The 12,702-nt window shown below is 40.7% G+C and overlaps 1 long non-coding RNA gene across 7 annotated transcripts in view; it reads right to left on the reverse strand.

The window, feature by feature from the left end:
- The window catches only part of LOC128262954 (uncharacterized), a 130,445-nt gene that overhangs the window by 43,081 nt on the left and 74,662 nt on the right, over window positions 1–12,702 (reverse strand). The window contains exon 4 of one of the 7 annotated variants that reach the window (XR_008268392.1): window positions 8,929–9,241. The exons of the other annotated variants lie outside the window; for them this stretch is intronic. This is a non-coding gene — a long non-coding RNA (uncharacterized LOC128262954). Of the gene's footprint in view, window positions 1–8,928; window positions 9,242–12,702 lie in introns of those variants that run through there. 7 annotated transcript variants of the gene reach the window in all.

A 12,702-nucleotide genomic window follows, 5' to 3' on the forward strand; every position in this document is an offset into this window, starting at 1 on the left:
GGATATGTAATTCCAAAGAAATTATATGTATATATATTGGTTCTCCAGTGAAATGTGTTGTGAATTGTGTATATTCGAGGGGCCCAATAAATAAATAAAAGACATTCCCAATATATATATATATATATATATATATATACACATTTCACTGGAGAACCAACCCAATTCTGGAAATCAAAACGTCATTCAAGGCAAATTAAGTTTCAACACTATCGGGGAAAAACTTCTTGCATTATTCACCCCTCCGTTCGCCCGTCGCCTTTGGCCTCTTAGCTGCGCTGAAACTTTTCGAGCAGCCATTAGAATAAGTGCAATAATTATATCACTAATGTGCACTTACAATTGTTGACTTTTCGTCTTGATGGCGGGACCACGCTCCCTAGCCCTCCCGAGGGCAAGGAACTCCCATTTATTGGCACTGGTGTGAAGTTGACTGCTCCTGCACCTTGGCGGTTCTGTTTCTGTTTCTGTTCGACGGCCCCCGGAAGGTGAAATGCGTTATTTGAAAATTTATCGACGCTCGGGGAGCGTTATTATGGCAAAATCAATAACAAATATTGACAGACCCGAAAGTTGAGGTCAGGGCTGGCTGGGAGGGCGCCACCTAGCGGCAGGAACCGACCATTCCCCAACTCCCCAAACCACCAACGACTATGCCAACCAATGCTTGATGAAAGGCACGTGACATTTAAATTTTTATATCGCTGCTAGACATGTGGTACGAGCGGCACGTCGAGAGTTTGAGTGGTTTAGTCGTTCGGTGGATCTGTGGGTTGTGTTTGGTGGTTGGGTGGTTGGGCTCTTCATGAAGGACTGATAGGTCGGTTAGGGGGCTTCGAGGACGAAACAAATCAGAAGCGAAATGCTCTCGATACACAGAAATTTATACAGTAAAATCATTGAAGCGACTTCAATGAAGATGGCGATGATGATGATGGCGAAGATGGTGATGGCGATGGCGACAGCAGTGGGGGCGGCCGAATTGGGGCGTGGCGCGACCGTGACTGATGGCAAACGCTGCAGTTGGGATAGACAAATACAATGGGGGCAAAAGGCAGAGGGCTGGCTGTGTAGATAGCACATAACAAGCTCAATCAAAGACAAAAAGCAAAAAGCAAAAAAAAAAATACATCAAATCAGCACACACAGGGGGGGTTGGGGCTCGAAGGACGCACTACGATTGGATTTGTATTGATATAAATTGCTGGAGCGTCTAACGCGAATTACGGCTGCGAAAGCAGGACTCTCCGGTCGGAAAAGGGACACGACGGCAAACAGAAACAAGGACGCGAGCCAGGACGAGTTCGAGGACATCAACAATCATGGCCAGCGAAATGAAAATAAAGGAATAATCAAATCAAGCAGCATATTGATTGATTATGCACCATAAATAATGAATAAATATGAACTTGGAACAAAACAAAAATCTGGGTCGGAGGGGCGAGTCCGAAGTAAAATGCTGAAAGGATTATCGTCATTTTTATGGGCTTTCACAGGTGCCATGAGCAGCATCAGGATTTTGCCTCGGAAGCCGTAATTTATTTGACATTACGCATACGCCAAGGGAACCAAGTCAAACAGCGTGCATGGAGTTGGAATTGCTTTAACTTAATGATTAATTGATATATTTGCATAGTGTGCGTATGCATGTGAGGGACATCGCCTCTTTTATTTATTTAGAACGAAATTTATGTGTGTGAGGAGTCCATGCAGTCCTTTGGCTATTTTATCAGTTGGAGAAAGTGATTAAAAATTCTATAAGCCTCAAACTTTTTTCTCCTGCCTGGCAAAACTTTTTCACTCCAACAGCTTTTAGTTGAAAAAAACTTTAAATCTTTCGATTTAATACTTTACAAGAGTATTTGGGTCTCGGCTTCATTTGCCTAAGTGCCATTTCCCCTTGTGTTTAGTTTAAAATTTATGTGTGCCAGCGCAGCGATTTAGATTTAATTATATAAGCTATTACATATGTCTGCCCCCCAAACACAGCAAACATAAATGTGTTGTGTGTTTGCGTTGTCTTAATCTAAATAGGAAATGCGATAAGTAATGTCACAAAGGAAAGACAGCGTAATTTGAGTGAAAACGGGTTGTAAATTTCTTCGGGGCATAATTTATGCGACAATTTCCATTCAGGGGGAGGGAATAAGATCGGCTGGGATATTTGCTTATGTAACCTGCCGGCTAGCCAAAAAATTAAGTTATTAATTTAAAATTTATTTGCATAAATGAATAAACCCGATACTCAATTATATCTTTCTTTACACTACGATTCTAGCTGCTTTCAAATGAAACTGAAAACGGTGTGAAAATAAAGCCCAAGGAAAACAGGAATTTCCGCTACACGAAAAAGTTTCGGTGCACTTTTCTTTTCGTATTTTTTCATGTATTGTTCTGTTTTGTTTCCACTATGTTCTTTTTATTCCCTATATTTGTGTGTGTGTGTGTGTTTGGAATGCGGCAAATTGCTCTGGCCAGGCGAACGTGAAACGAGCAGCGAGCAACAACAACGTTTTCCCAGTGGACTGCAAGTTGAGTTGAAAATTAAATACCAATTTTTGGTACATGGCGCTGGCCCTTTGTTGTTCCCGCTACTTTTGCCTCCTCACTGGCTGCAAAATTTCAAATAACATTTCAACTTTTCAGCACTCGCCATCGTCAGCAGACAAAATTCTGCTTCGCTTGCCACCGGTTCCCGCTCCGCCCTCTGCAGCGGCATTTATTTATTTGTATTTGTGCGCGCAGCTCAATTACGTTTAACGCTTTTGACGTTTTACAACATGCCCAATACCCACACAAGCACGCACTCCCACTAGCCCCTCCCTCCCCTCCACACACACACACACACACACACACACACACACACCCATACACACAGACGGAGGAGGGTGAGGGTCCAGTTGAGTCGCTGATTGCGGCGGACAGCGAACAGAATTCTGCCCTCTGCCACTCGTTCATCCTTTTCGCACAAACCTTTTTGGAAATTGTTGAAATTTTTCAACCTTGTTTCGTATTTCTGATACACTCACCGATGGGCACGGGATTTTGTTATGTGATTGAAGATACTTTATACATTTTTCCATAAGAATGGCTTATGAACCTTAAATAGGTTAACTCCAGCATAGATTAGACTATGACTCAGCACAAAAGATTATAAAAAAAAAACATTTTTATATATGTCTCAAAAATATAGCTCATTTGCAATTTAGTTTATATAAATGAATTCACATTTTTAGTGGATATTGCTGAAATAAATATTTGTACAAATTGCTGCATATTTATTTTAGTTAATATAATAAATACATGTAAAGGTAATCTTTTCTCTCGGTGTATTCTGTTGCGCTTAATTGGTTCTGTCAGCGGCAGCAGCAACGGCAGCCAGGGCAGCAGGGGCAGATTAAAAAAGTTCTCCTAAAATAACATTAGCAGCATGTCCGATGCCAAGGGATTGGACCTGGGGATGGGTGAGCGAGGGTCCGAAGGACACGGGGCGGCGGCAAGGACTGGAATTTAAAGCATGTGCCTCGACTGCCGGGCTAGCTGGGCAAACAATTTGCTTAGTTATTGATATGAGCCGCCGCACAAGAAATCTAGAGAGAGATACCAGTCGGGAGGAGGAGAAGGCACTGCGCCACTTCATTTCCGGGCTTCCGTTTTTCTAATAATGAGAGTTTGCCGTAATCTCGCGAAATGTACAATCCGATTGGAGCGGGAGTTGGCAGGCAGGAGGATGGAGAAGGGAGGACAGAGCCAGCAGTCAGTGGCCAGGATCCGAGACCAGCAACTGGCACGTGAACAATGCGAGTATTTTCGATTCGACAGGACAGAGAGGGGGGGTCGGGGACCTGAAGCCAGGGTCCTAGTGTCCTGTAAGTGCGCTCATTCGTATCAGAAAGAGTCACGTACAAATGGCAGCCATGGCAGCCAGACTCTCCGCTTTACAGTTTTGCACTCAATTGCTTATGAAATTAATAGGATATGTCAGTGGTTAGTATTGACCGGAAGTAATACAATTGATAAGGATTATGGATGTCCAACTGTGTGCTCCTGCTGCTGCCCTGTCCTGTGCGTGCCTGGATTCCTTAATATCCTGCCGCACCTCTGAGCCGCCCCCTCCCTCCCTGGCCCATCGCTCTTCATCGGCTTGTCCAACTGGGCGTATGAGTGTTATTGACGTGTGTGTCCTGTTAGATTCCTGTTTCCCAGTGGTTATTGGCTTAGCCCAAATTAGCATATTTAATGCAGGGGGCCAGCTGCAGGCAGCTCTCCCTCTCTTTCCCCTCTCCCCTCTCCCCACGCCCCTCTCACAACTGGGACACCCGCACACACGCCATTGTTTAACACGGCGTATGCGCAATTAATAATTCAGAATTTTCATTATGCTTGCAGCGGCCACGTTTATTGTTCGTCCTCCTGCGGTCGAAGTTGTTTTTATTTAAATAATTTAATTGCTTTTCGATTTGTTTACAAGTTGAAAATGCAAATTTGCTGCCTAGGCCGCGGGGCAGTAAATTGACTGCGATTTAAGCCACGCGTTAATCCGTTCCCCCATTTAAATGAGCAGGCGACACAGACAATTGGCGCCACAATATTGGTTGCAACCTTATTTATTACTACAAGGAAGAAAACAAATTACTTAAATTTTTGTTTGATATTTGCTGCTTTTCTATTAATGCTTATGTGTTAAAAATTTTAAACTTTAAAAGTATTTAAAAAATGTAGTATCTTAAATATTATCAATAACTTAGTTAAAAATAGGAAATTTATAAAACTTATACAGCTTTATCTCACAACGGAACTACCTTATTGAATGCATTTGCACTCGAAGCAAATACTGTGTGCTCATAATAAAATGAACAATTACGGCTATAAATATGAATGTGCAGTATACATTTTTTTAATAAATAAATAATAATTGCTGCTTCCGAATTCAAGCTGGAAAGCATTTGAATGGGGCATCGATTTTTCAAATCCCCTGGAAGCGGCTATCTATGGTCCAATAATATTTACATTTGCAATATCCACAGCCAGCCAGATTTCCTCTGGCTGCTTACATAACCGCATTAGGCCAAGGGCGGATGGAGACTGTAGAGCGCAAAGTCAAAGCTGTGGGCCAATTCAATTTGTTTGTCTCACTATCAGACGAGCATCCGCTGACGTAGTCGCTTCCTTTCCCGCCCAGGCCCCGCCCACCTCCGCCCACACCCCGTGGGCCCTGGAGCTATATCCTCGACTATTCCCAAGTTGCATTTGCAGCTGCTGGAGATGCTCGGCTGCCGGAAATTATTATTGGTTTGTTAGAGCGAGTTGCTGATCCAAAGATCCCAGTGGTAAACTCTCAGCGGCGCACTGATGAAGCTAACCAAAAAAGTTTCCCTCGCCATTTTGCTGGTAGTGTCTCCATCGCCTTATTTTATACCTGGTGATTGGCAATACTCGGGTATTCCGTGTTCAATTTAAGTTGGTGACAATTTTGAAGTACTGCTCAAGATAATTTTTTGGTTATTTAATTGAACCCTTATTTTGTGTATATTTTCAGTTGGACAATCGCAAGTTTAAAACTAAATAAGAACAACAGGAGATATTAAAGGTGAGACCTGTTTAAAACCGTAGGCTCGTTTACTAAACAAATTAGCCCAGACAAATGGTTAACTTTATTGTGATAAAATATATGCATTAAATAGCAAAAGTGTGGTATCTGTACTTCTTAAGACGAAGCTAAGGAATTTCTTTTTGGTTTAAGCATACGTATTTTTTCTTTTTCCAGCCAAGACAGAGTTAACTTTTGCCATCGCAACGCATCGCCTGGCCATTGTCTCCGGCTCCAGAGGAAAAACTTTGCTCATGAACTTAATGCCAGGGGTGAGGGTTGAAAAGATCTGCAGGAAGGGCGGTACGAGGGGACGGAGGAGGTGAGGTGCATAATGCGTGGCTGGTTACCGGGGGAGTAGCAGGGTGTCCGGGCGAGAGCACGCATCCTGATGACTTTGGGCATTATTCTTAAATCCGATCCAATTAAAACGCAGCCAACTTGCATATGCAATGCAATTTAATTAACGTCGCTGGGGGATTTTTGTTTACTGCCCTTTTGGCCAGTGATCCACTCATGCCTTCGGCTCCTCCTCTGGTCAGCTTCAAAAAGCATATAAATATCCACTCAGACATGCATGTGTGTGTGTGTGTGTGTGTGTGTGTGTGTGTGTGTGAGTGTGTGTGGATCCGGGTATGCATGGCCAGCATATCCTTCATATCCTTCAGTTCATTATGCAACAATTATGCAGAGCAAAGCATGCGTTTAATCTTTTACCCAACACACGTACGCAACCAGCTATCGGCCCCTCTCTTTCTTCCCCCCGGTCGCCGTCTCTCTCTTGGATTGCATTTTCTGTGCGATTTAATGCACATTTAAATGCAAATTTATATTCGAAATTATCTACGTGAAGAAATCTTCAGGTTTTAATAACATTTGCCCGAATCACCAACAATCATTCACCAATAATATTTTTACCTTCATTTTTTCTGAGCTTGTGTAATGGAGTAAATAATTTAAAAGCCAGCTAAAGAGATACTTAAGAGGCTATATTTTTAATGGGCTTTACGTATGGGAAGTGGAAATACCAAAAAAATTATATTACTTTTACATCCATCACAAAAAATTATATTTAAATTAAACAAATAATTGAATGGTTAATGGAAATAAACGTATTTTATAAATTCATCTGTAATTAAATTCAATGAAACCAAATATATTAAAATAAAAGCTCTACAAGCAATACAGCTTTTAACGCTTTTTGATTTTAATGAGTTCAAACAAAAATTAATGGAATAAAATTTAAAATTAAATCCATATTCCACTCTTCATATTGGTATTTTATTATAAAGATAATGATCCAAATAAATACATTTTATCTCTTATGTCATTTGCAACAAATGCTTTTACCTCTTTCAATTTACACAAAACTGCGAGTGCACCATTGAAAAATCACCATAATGGATATGAAAAATAAGCACTAAGAATGAGGGATTGCACGGAGATGCAATAAAATTCATTAACCCGAACTTAATTAAAATTAATAGGCAACAAAGGCACAGTTGACTCGAGGCAGCCAGTTTATTAGTTCACAAAGCGTTAATTGCATTTGTCGACCGGATCCCTCCACCCGAGCACTTAGCCCATTTTCCCTTTTCGCCCAGCGACATCGAAGCAGCTATCACGTCCACAAAAACAAAAACGTAAGCGAGATGAGACGGCCATAAATCGAAATCAAATCAAATGCCTGGCAATGTGGACTATAAAATACTTGAAGGAGTTTTTTCTTTCCGCTACTGTTTTCCTCTGACCACCACGCCCACCAGTCCAGTATTTTGTCTGTTGGTCTCCCACTGGTTTTCCTCCACACTGCCGCCTTTTATGAAAGCATACAACTTTATTTGTTTTCAATGGCAATATTTTTGCAGGCAAAAAATGTCTTTCTCTGGTATACCCACTATGCGCAAAGTTGGCACGGATCTGCACTTAAACTAATATTGTTACAAAATATGTTTTGTTAAAGTCTTTAGATGACTTAGTTGTGTATTCATGCAAGCTACTAGTTCTTCTTTCATATTTTGACTTCAATTATTTTTCGGCAAGAATATAAAAATTATAAACATCGTTTAAAAATTTAACTTATTGTTGCCAAATGCCAGAAAAATGAAACTCATTAAAAAATAAAAAATATTTCAAATATATCAAACATTGCCTATAGTTGTCTAGTATAAGACATACAAATTTTGAAGGGTATATTAACGTCTGTACTTTAAGGCAATGTAAGTGCTTGTTTTTTGTGTGTTATTGTTCAGCTCTTAGAAAATATCTCTGTGATACATTCGCCTAAACTAGTCGAGGGTTTGTGTTGAATTTCCCCGAAAGTGAATCGCTTTTTATTAGTTGAGGCAGCTTGCGTTGAATTGATTTGTTGTTATCGCATTGTTTGTGGGCTGTGGCCAAGTGGATAGATGGATGGATAGATGGATGTGAATGTGGATGTGGATGCGAATGCGAATGGCTGGAGTGGACGAAAGGATCTCGTTTAGGGACGTGTCATGTGGCAATCAAAATTGAAAATAAAAGGCAACAGCTGCGATGTCAACAAAATAAATCAGCGGCAGCAATTTCATTATTTGACAGTAAACGCGATAAACTGTTTCGGCCTGCACTTGGAGCAGATGGCTATCCTCTGATGGTGGTGCCGAAAAGTGGAAATTGTTATTTGTGCTATATTTCACAGTCGAATACACGTACGACTGCGTACACAATTAGCAGCTTCCTCTTTAGTTGTTTTATTAATTGAGCTGCAAAAAGTTGAACTGTTTTCCGTTTTAACTTCACCTGATCCTTGCCACCTTCTTGCACTGGAAACAAAAGTTATAATGAAAATGGCTGCAAAACTTAAATCAAGAAAGGGATTTCGGCTAACTAAATAATGTAATTTTTTTTGTTGAAAATTTTTAAATTTAGAAAAATGAAGCCCAATAAATACTTTATAATTTATTTATTATATAGATGTAATATATACGGCTAGTCCGTAGCTATATAAATAAAAAAGCAATGAATATCAAAAATGAACATTTCAATATTTAGATCTTTTACAAATTCTATTATTTATATAATGCTAACTTATATTTAAAACTAAGAGCTCACAAAAAATGATTAGAGCTATAGCTGCTAGAGGACTTCCGCTCATGGAGTAGTTTAGTATTCTAAGTATAGGTTTTTAGAGCTACTTATAATTTTATAAAAATGAAATAATAGCTTGCATAGACTATTGACTTAGAAATTATGTATAATAAAACAAAATATATAATAAGAAACGTTAATCAATCAATATGCAACTTTATATTATTATTTATTATTATATTAATTTGCATCAAATATTTTTCCGAGTGTGGAGGTTCCTATTTCCGTATCCTGCAGCTCCTGTGGAGGATGATGAGGAGGAGCGTCCCACCGTCGGCAGCCAGCGACAACAGGAAACCAAGTTCCCAGGGCCAGATCCAGAGTCAGAAGACCGGAGTCAGAGCCGCAGTGGAAGTCATGGCAACAACGTATGGAAATCCACATGTGCGTGTGCACACAAAAGTTGCTCTGGGAATTCCTTGAGAGGAGTTTCGGAGGAGGAACACGGGAATGGGGGTATGGTGGGATGGGGGTAGCCAAACCACAGGAGGCTCTGCAGAGCTGCCGAGATTGGAGGGAATGCTACGAATAAAATTTCATTAAATACACCAACAACATACAAGTGCACGCAATTATGGTGAGATAGTTAAGTTTTTGATTGTGGGAATCACGCATGAGTACGCACACTCGCACACACACACACTTTTGCTCAAGGTTTTCCCTCTCTCTTGGAAACTTTTTTCTTGTGGTAAAAACAATTCTCAACTCGAGTCGTGACGCAGAAATTTCGTACATTTTGTGCGAGGATTTTAGTTTTAACAATTGCCTCAATTTATGTCGCAAAAGTTTCCTCCCGTAAGCAAAACTTCCCATTGCGTGGAGCGGATGAACGGAAAAAAGGGAGAAGGGAAGTAAACTACGCGTGTAATAAATTTCAATGCCTTGTCGTTTAATTAATGATAACAAATTGGGGTGCAGGGGCAACGGGGGTAGTCGACGCCAATAAACACTCCCCCACGGCAAGGACATCCTGCACCAAACTCACACGCACTCAGCCAAAGAAATCCACACAGACAGCGCCACGCACACACGAACTCACAATTGGCGTTAATTCAATTTAACAAATATTGACATATGCTAATTCATACAAATGTTTGCCAGGCCTCGTCGATTTAGACTGAACCGGAGCTGGGGATAATGGATTATAAAAACTGGCAATGAGCCGCGTTAAAGCCCAATTATTTGCAGAAGACATTAGCTGACTTGAGTTTGACGAGGGGTTGCCTGCCCGAGCATTTATGAAGGGATTTAGTGGCGGTAACAGAGAAAATTGGTTAACTGAATGTCACATTAATCATTAGCTCATGGGGCCTCTCAGAATGGCCTTTTTGCGCATATGTTTGAATTTATTTTCTTTCCATTGATGAAATTATGAGAGTTAATCTAATCGCTTTACTTATCGGATAGATTGTGACTAGGAATTAGCTTGACACAATTAATAAATCAATTAAAACATCAATTGAAAACATTTGCTATTTTTATTTTGATATTAATCTCTAGCTATAAAATAATTTTATAAATATTATTAAATTATGTTTGAATACAATTTTGCAATTTGTTGTCCTTATTCCCCTACCACTTTTTTTTAATAGTATGTGAAATTGTACTTAGTTCTCATTCTTTTGTGCCGATATCCCTATTAAATCCACTTGTTTTGTGGACAATTGTATCGCTTTCAAGGCCATCTATTACGGCAGTGGAGAAAGCGTTTTGAGTGGGATGACCAGAGGTTTTACTTTCGGACGCCCAATCGCCTTCACATTAACTGAATGGAACCTAACCTTCGCTTTCAGCAACACAATTGGGCTCACTTTACACTGGCTACCGCCGCTGCAGTTGAGATCCCAATTTCCATTGACTTTAGCTCTCTGCTAGCCCGGAAATATTGAACAATAACTCCACAATCAATGGCCCATACGCCCCAAACTCCCCTGAGCGGTGCTTTCTGAACTAGAGCTAGCGCCCATCATTGACGGCATCTGAAGTTGATGGCCAACACATAATGGCAGACTAATGACAATAATCGCCCGGCCCAGGGAAAAAGGGGTGCTGCGGGTTGAGCGGGGAAAGAGCCGTAAGCAGTTGGAAAATTTATGGCCAAAGGCAATGGCAAATGGCCATGTGAATGGGCCCAGCCAGACTGGTTAACTCTACGCAAGGGTCCTCGGGCGGCAAATGCACAGCAGGACATTCGATTTATAAATGAGCCATGCGTTCCCCTTATATGAAAATATGTTGAATTAATGCCTCATAAAGCAAAATGTGTCCCATTTTTATGCTCTAACAGAAGGTGTTGTGCAGTGGCTGGGAAGTTTTGCACAGCAGTAATAGCTTTAAAGTTGTTAAGGTTTTTTTCATTTTAGGACATGGCAACTATTTACAAACAAGTTCTTAGCCCACTTTCGAAAAATTGTTTATAAAGCGATTTCTACATAAAATATAGATGTAAGATATACACCACGGTTAAGAAACATTCTACCGATGAGCGGCAGCGCCTTCAAAATTTTCACACCTGCAAAATTTCAAAAGCGTATCAGGCAGATATATAAAATTTGCCCTTATCTAGTGCAAAGACGATAAAATCATTTTAATTATATTATATAAATAAAATTATTCATTTTAGTGATATTTTTATTGTTTTGACTGTTCACCTTTTTTTCGATGTTTTAGTTTATATAAGGGCATTACAATCTTCGGCCCTAAAATCCAGCCTTCCGGCCATGTTTTTATGTGTGTTTGCCTTGCTAAGTCTGGGGCTTGGCCGTTGGTTTTTTAACTCGGCACTTGGCAAGGTCGCCCATTTCGAGTTGAGTGAACAACTCCCGGGCAGACAGCGCAGTCACTTGATTAAATTTAAAATCAACTTTTGCCTGCGGTCGTGTCAAGGGAGCAGTGCACCCTGGTCACCCCGCTACCCAGCCGACTATATCCGCCGTATCTTTGGGCTATGACCTCGTCTGGTTGTGCACACACATCTTGGCACACATCTGGGCGTGGCCCTGAAGGCGGCATGCACAGCCATTATTGCTCCATTAAATTTGTAAGTCAAGCATTTTAATATTTGGGCCAAACAATGCAAACGAGAGGCAAACCAAGCCCGGCCAAAATAAGAATCGAAAAAACGGAAAACAAGGCAAATACGCCACGGCGCTGCACACGCGATCCCTGGAGGAGTCCTTGGAGCAGCAGAAACACCATGCAGCAACATCAGCGACATGTTCGCATTTTTATAATAACAACAGAGTGGAGGGGCAAGGGAGCAGGGGAGCAGGGGAGGCCAAAGGAACCAAAGGAGCAGCTCCGACAAAGATATGCAATTTCGCATATGTACTTATATCCTAGCGACATGAAAAGGATCAATTGTGGCAAAACGAATTGCATACGAATGCGATGCCAGTGCCGCGTGCTGGCGTTAGGGGGATAGTGTGGCCCCCCCTCTGGGGCCAGTGGCGTCGCTCGTTGGGGGCTGAACGACAGCAGCTCTCCAAAGCAAAACGACGAAGTAATCCCGGATTTGCATTTTATCGGAATGCGGCGACGGCAAATGGAGGGCATCGTTGCTTCTGCTTTTAGCTGAAGACAACATTCTGCACGAGCTTTATGGGGCTTATGCGCAACATGAAATCGGGGAAAACCTCATAATTCTCGATTTTGTCGACTTTTATTTCGCTTTTACAACACACGATGATCAGTAAGCAATTGTAAAGGGTATCATTATTTTGTTATATTTATAACATTTATTGTAAGTTGGAGATACGAAATTAATTTGAACGCTATTTCTTTAAATAATATCTGTTTAGTAACAAAAGATTTCAAATATAATTGCAAAGTTTTAACGAATATTGAAGATTATATATCATAGTAATTCATATTTATACTTTTTACAACTACCTTTAAAATGTATAAACTATTTGTTTTTTATAAAACTATAGAACTTGAAGTTACCAATCTGACCCGCATAAACATCGCTTCTATTCCCATCT

This window comes from Drosophila gunungcola, unplaced genomic scaffold, assembly GCF_025200985.1.
Source record: "Drosophila gunungcola strain Sukarami unplaced genomic scaffold, Dgunungcola_SK_2 000001F, whole genome shotgun sequence".
NCBI lineage: Eukaryota > Metazoa > Arthropoda > Insecta > Diptera > Drosophilidae > Drosophila > Drosophila gunungcola.